The sequence below is a fragment of the Triticum urartu genome, chromosome 2A, assembly GCF_056163025.1.
Source record: "Triticum urartu cultivar PI428250 chromosome 2A, HENAU_Tu73, whole genome shotgun sequence".
Classification (NCBI taxonomy): Eukaryota; Viridiplantae; Streptophyta; class Magnoliopsida; order Poales; family Poaceae; genus Triticum; species Triticum urartu.
The window spans coordinates 319918843-319925657 of NC_141874.1; the positions used below are offsets into that span (position 1 = coordinate 319918843).

A 6815-nucleotide genomic window follows, 5' to 3' on the forward strand; every position below is an offset into this window, starting at 1 on the left:
AAAAACTGGCTTTACGCAAAAACTGTAACCATAGAGCTTTCCACCAGCCATATATGCATATAGTATAGCTGTTTCATTCCATTACTCTCTATGTGTTACTTTGCCAGCATATTCCATGTGCTGACCCGTTTTCGGGCTGCAACGTTAATGTTGCAGACTTTTCAGACGACGATTGAGGTGTTTAGGTCGTGGCCCTATACTCAGTGATGCCGCTGGAGTTGATGGACCCATTTATCTTCCAAGTCTTCCGCTGTTATCTTTAAAATATGGCCTTAAGTCATATTTATTGTAATAAGTTCTTTTTCAACCATCGATGTAATAAGTGTGTGATTGCAACTCTGCTATAAAACCTCGATGTACTGTGTGGTGTCAGCATTACTGATCCAGGGATGACACCGTAGCACAGTAGACGTGATCCATTCGGGTCAGGTCACTACAAAATGCTGCATTTTTTGTAGTAATTCACGTTGATAATATGGTGGAACCCAACGAGTACGCATAGCAGTTTTCAAAGCAACCCAAGTAGCTGGAATAGGATATAATCTACAATTCTCAGACCACCAAACACATGCAAAACTAGTGAATGCACAAACAGCACCAGGAACACGTCTCTCCTCGGGATATTGTAAACATGTAAATCGTTGTTCAGTTTCTAACTCCCATGTAAGATATATATCAAGAACATATCTACCCTCAAATGGTGGAATGTTCAATTTCAGTTTAGGGAGATGGTCATGATCACGTACCTGAGGGTGAGCCCTACTATTGCCATTATTTGCATGTGGATGACCTAGTGGTTGTGGTGCTGGTGGTTGCACGTAGTTCTGATTTTGATCAACCTCATCCTCGTAATCTCCCGCAAAATCATCCTCCTCCGCATCAGCAGTAGGAGCCACAGAAGTATCAACAACAGCACCAACAGTTTGGCCAGGTGCAAGAGGGAGACGGCTCGCTCGGCGGAGGGCTGTTTCGCGACGTGGAGGTAGTGATTGTTGTTGTTGTTGTAGTGGTGCGTTAGGTGCAGCCGGTGGTGGTGGTGGAAGACGCGCGAGAAATTCATTAAACCTGTTATCGAGCTTTGTTTCGAATGTCTTCTCCATGCCATCTATCTTCTCCATGGCCTCTTCAAATCTTTTTAGCGCATCTTGCGCCTGTCCACTCATCATTTGCTGAAATTTATCATGCAACTCCTTATTCGTCATGTTCTCCCAGTCTGTCTCGTCGGCTTGTGATCCTGCCATGGTTAGAAACAATAGAAACACACAAGAATATGATCCTACAGACTGCTAACAAGAGGTGGTGGTGGTGTCACAAATCCGTGAAGCAAATCTCAAATTCTTACCAGTTCTTACCCAGCAGCAGGCGGTGATCGGCAACCGTCGTAGTCAAAACTCTCAAAGCTTGGATAGAGCGATTACCAGGGAGAGTCAAATGCACGACGTAGATGTATGTGGAGCTGGGAAGGCTTATAATATGGTAGCAAAAAGGGTCGGCAATAATCAATTCAGAGATGCAAAGTTGAATAAACGCTCAACGACGGTACTGTGCTGGTCCTAGGCTAGATTGTGCTAGAGACACGTGCCTAGAACACTGACAAAATCACAACACCGCACGTAAACAAGGGAGGAGCACGCTCTGAATTTTTTTTATTTTTTTGCACTTTTTTCCTCTTTTTTTTTTTGCTCCGCAACAATTTTTTTTCGAAAAAGTCTACAAATGGTCTAAAAACTGCCTAGCCAGAATTTTCCAGACTTCGTTTTTTTTAGTTTGGAACTATTTTTCTTCTGCGAGTAGCACGAAAGTTCGGGAGTCCTACTCTGTCACGACTCGGAGTATCGCGAGATCTGGAAATCCAAAACAGAGTAACAAAATACTGGACTCGGACTAGAACTAGTGGCGGAGATGAATCTGGTGGAACTCGGACTAGTGGCGGCGATGAATCTGGTGGAACTCGGACTGGTGGCGTATATATGTTGCAGGTGGACTCGGATTGGCGTGATGGCGGTGGATATGTGGTATATGGAAGCGGCGATGATGATGGTGGTATATGGAAGCGGCGACGATGATGGTGGTATATGGCAGCGGTGATGATGATGATGCGGCGGCGGCATGACTACTTGTGAACAGAACTAGAAACTCTAAAGGACTAGACACTAAGACCAGCAACTAGACACGACGATGCAACCGCAAACTCAACAATTCAAAACCCTAAAAAGATTATGCAATGGCTCAGATTGGTTCAGATATGATGAACTAACCCTAATTTTTTGTGGCTTTTTCGTGGACTGTAGGTATGAAGAACAGACTCGACCTAAACTACAACAAACTGTAAAATCTCACCGAGCAGCCTGAAAATCTGATACCACTTGATAGAGGCGAAGGTGTCCCGATGTTTCTATGAGATAGATATCGTTTTCTGTGGGAGTCGACTTTGACGATCCGACTACGAACGTGCGAAAACATCGCGCCTTAGCAATCGCTAAACCAGCTTCCGAGGGTTATTGACCACGCCAAAGCAGGATCAACCTGACCACGAGTGTCTATTTCCTGCGAGTAAACAAAGAACAAGCAAGAAACTGAGATTGCAATCTGGATATTGCAAATAAAAGAGGAAAGCTTGATTAATGAAGGTGGGGTTCTGTCACGTCTTGGTCTGGTCGTTGGACACAAACTGTAACGCACTCGATGCGGCTATATCTCCCACGTGTCGAAGCACGACTTAGAGGCATAACCGCATTGAAAGCAATGTCGCAAGTGAGGTAATCTTCACACAACCCATGTAATACATAAGGGAAAGAGATGCATAGTTGGCTTACAATCGCCACTTCACACAATACATGAATAAAGCATTACATCATCCAAATACAATCAAGGCCCGACTAAGGAGCCAAAATAAAAGAAGACTACCCCAAATGCTACACAGATCCCCGATCGACCCCAACTGGGCTCCACTACCGATCAACTAGACTGAAACAACACAAAGGACAAGATCTTCATCGAGCTCCTCCTTGAGCTTGGTTGCATCATCTGCACGGTATCATCGGTACCTGCAATCTGGTTTTGGAAGTATCTGTGAGTCACGGGGACTCAGCAATCTCACACCCTCGCGATCAAGACTATTTAAGCTTATAGGAAGGGTAAAAGGTATGAGGTGGAGCTCCAGCAAGAAACTAGCATATATGGTTGCTAAACATACGCAAATGAGAGCGAGAAGAGAAGGCAAGGCACGGTCGATAAAACTATGACCAAGAAGTGATCCTAGAACAACCTACATCAAGCATAACTCCAACACCGTGTTCACTTCCCGGACTCCGCCGTAAAGAGACCATCACGGTTACACACGCGGTTGGTGCATTTTAGTTAAGGTCAACTTCAGGTTTTCTACAACTGGACATTAACAAATTCCCATCTGCCTATAACCCGGGCACGGCTTTCGAAAGTTCATAACCCTGCAGGGGTGTCCCAACTTAGCCCATCACAAGCTCTCATGGTCAACGAAGGATATTCCTTCTAGCGGGAAGACCCGATCAGACTCGGAATCTCGGTTACAAGACATCCTCGATAATGGTAAAACAAGTCCAGCAAGACCGCCCGATGCGCCAACATCCTGATGGGAGCTGCACATATCTTGTTCTCAGGGCAACACCGGATAAGCAATCCGTACAACTAAAACCAGCCCTCGAGTTTCCCCGAGGTGGCACTGCAAGGGGCTCTAATTTGGACCAACACTTAGACAAGCATTGGCCCAGGTGTTTAAAATAAAGATGACCCTAGGGCTGGCCTAACCCAAGGGAAAAAAGGCTAGGTGGCAAATGGTAAAACCAATGTTGGGCCTTGCTAGAGGAGTTTTATTCAATGCGAACTGTCAAGGGGTTCCCATTATAACCCAACCGCGTAAGGAACGCAAAATCCGGGAACATAACACCGATATGACGGAAACTAGGGTCGCAAGAGTGGAACAAAACACCAGGCATAAGGCCGAGCCTTCCACCCTTTACCAAGTATATAGATCCATTAATTAGATAAGAGATATTGTGATATCCCAACAAGTAAACATGTTCCAACAAGGAACAACATCTCCATGTTCCAACAAGGAACAAACTTCAATCCTCACCTGCAACTAACAATGCTATAAGAGGGGCTGAGCAAAGCAGTAACATAGCCAAACAATGGTTTGCTAGGACAAGGTGGGTTAGAGGCTTGGTTCAACAATATGGGAGGCATGATAAGCAAGTGGTAGGTATCGCAGCATAGGCATAGCAAAAGAGCGAGCAACTAAGCAAGCAAAGATATAAGTGATTTCAAGGGTATGGTCATCTTGCCTGAGATCCCGCAAGGAAGAAGAATGAGTCCACGAAGAAGACAAACGGACATTGTCGAACGAATCCTCACAACTTGACGTTACCGGATTACCGAGATGAAGTGCACCGGAAAGAAAGCAAACAACATAGCAAACAACCACCACATAAACATGGCATGATGCACTAGCAAGTATGAAGCATGTCCGGTTTAAATATGCATGACATGGGAAAGTGCAACAACCAAAACTACAAATTAAGTGGAGCTCAATATGCAACGGGTTGCATATTGACGGAACACCACATCAATTATTTAGTTCTCTCCCGGTTAGGTACTCAACAATATTAAATGTTGGTTAACATGGCAAGAGGTGAAGCATAACAAAACTATACCATTTAAACAATTTAAATGGGGCCGGATATAACAAACAACAAATCCGGTAAATCCCCATATGCATTACCAATTTAATGCAACAACAATTTTAAGCATTTTTAATTGTTGTTATCATGATGCGGATGACATGAACAAGTTTATGCAATTTTTATTAAAAGTTGACAAGAGCATTATGAAGCATTTGTCATCGTGGCGGAAATGAAAGGGGTGCCACGGCAACGATCACGAAAACGGTGCCACGGCAGCGTTCCGGTTCCGGTAACTCGATTGAGATACCGATGCAAAGGAGAAGTGTGCGGATGCGTGCAAAAGATGCTGGGGCGCTCCCGGATTCCGGGTGGCCCACGAGTTGGTGACAAGGAAACGAGTGACGATTTGGACACGGTGCAAACACGAGCATCTCAAACATTTCAAGCACTCGTTCATGGACGTCGTCTCGGGGTTATACCTTCGAAGCATGCATTATCGAAACGGATCGAGTTCGGCGGTAGGGGTACACGTGTCGAAGGGGAAGTAGTTGTTCACGGGGTCGTCGTGGGAAGTAGCGGTTCACGCGACAGTAGTTGAACTTGACGTTTGCGTTACATGGGTCTTCGGCGACGGTTGTCGTACATGGTTTGGAGTGGTACTTGCTTCTTCGGACTTGTCGGTCTCGATTCTTGCGACGGTAGCGGTATACGTCTCGTTTTCGGAGAGGTACTTGGGGTCATTTGAACTTGTCGGTCTCGTCATCTCGAAGGGGTGCTTGATGTTCTTAGCGATTCTGAAGATGACGGTAGAGGTACACTAGTTGTAGGCGTACTTGTTGGATCCACGACGATGGTAGAGGTACAAACGATCTCACGGTACTTGGGACGTCATGGAACTTGGCGCTTGCGGTATTGATAGCTCGAAGGGGTACTTGGCGTGTCTGAGGTCTCCGGCCGTAGTGGTACTTGATAATACGGGTAGTCGAACTTGACGAAAAACAGGTCTCCTCGGGGACATGATGCATCCGAATTCTTTGGGTTTGTAGTAGTACTTGGCGTTCGGAGTCGGGGTCTTGCCGGTCTTGATGGTCTTTTGATACGAAATGAAGCATCACAAGGCCTCGGTTGGGCAGCAGCAAGGGGGCGATGGTGGTGGACAATGGCAGGAAGCAGACACGGGGCTCGTCTGATTACCGACAGGAGCGGGGCTAGTGGAACTCCATGGGGCGGCAGCCATGGCGTTCCTGATAGGCGGGCGAGGCAGCGCAGGCCTCTGGAGGACCACGGGCGCGCAAGGAGGCAAGATGGTGTGGTCTAGAAGGATCATGCCCGACCAAAGACGGGAGCTACAACGGCAAACATGCGGTTGGGCGTGACAGAGAGAAGCAAGAGCTTCGGGCGCAAGGAGGACACGCCTGATGGTAGCGTGGCAACCGGAGGGGTCGCAGGCGAGGAGATCCTCTTCTGCGTGCATGCGCGCGACGGGTAGCAACGGGGTCGGCCGACGGCAACGGGCGCAACCATGGAGACCAGGCACTGGGCGGCGACTGGCTGGAGGAGGACATGCAGCTCGCGGGAGGAATTGGCGTGGGGGGCTCCTCTCAGGTGCGCGAGCAAGGAGAGGGGAGAGAGATGGGGAACGGGCGCGGGGCCTCGCTGGAGCTTGCAGGCAGCCGCGCGGTCGACGAGGTCGGCAGGGAAGCCTCTGGCGCGAGGATGGACGAGCTCCTGGACGAGGAATGGTTGGACAAGAAGAGCACGTAGGAGGAAGAGAGCGAGAGGAGGAAAAGAAGAGGTTGGCGGCGCTGGTGGGAACGACCGAACGAGGAGGGGATCGGCCAGGAGAGGGTTTCGCTCGGGCCTAGGGTTAGCAGCGTTAGGTGGGCTTGGGGCCGGCCCAGTAGAGAGGAGGGGTCAACTGGGCTTGTTGGATTGGGCTCTCCCTCTCCTCTCTTTCTTCTTTAATCGAAAAGTAATAGATAGAGAGGAAAAAGAAGGGGGGTTAGGGAAAAGAGTTTGAGCAGGAGGACAATTTTCCTAGACTCATAAAAAATAAACATGACCACAGAAAAATAGAAGTGGCCAGATTGCAGGAATTAAATTCAAATTCATTTGAATATAATTCAAATGGTTTTGAATTGGGACTAGGTTCGG

General features: G+C 47.6%; 1 pseudogene; it reads right to left on the minus strand.

Moving 5' to 3' along the window:
• Positions 1–5241: 5241 nt before the first annotated feature.
• Positions 5242–6135, minus strand: LOC147984967 (uncharacterized; annotated as a pseudogene).
• Positions 6136–6815: the final 680 nt, after the last annotated feature.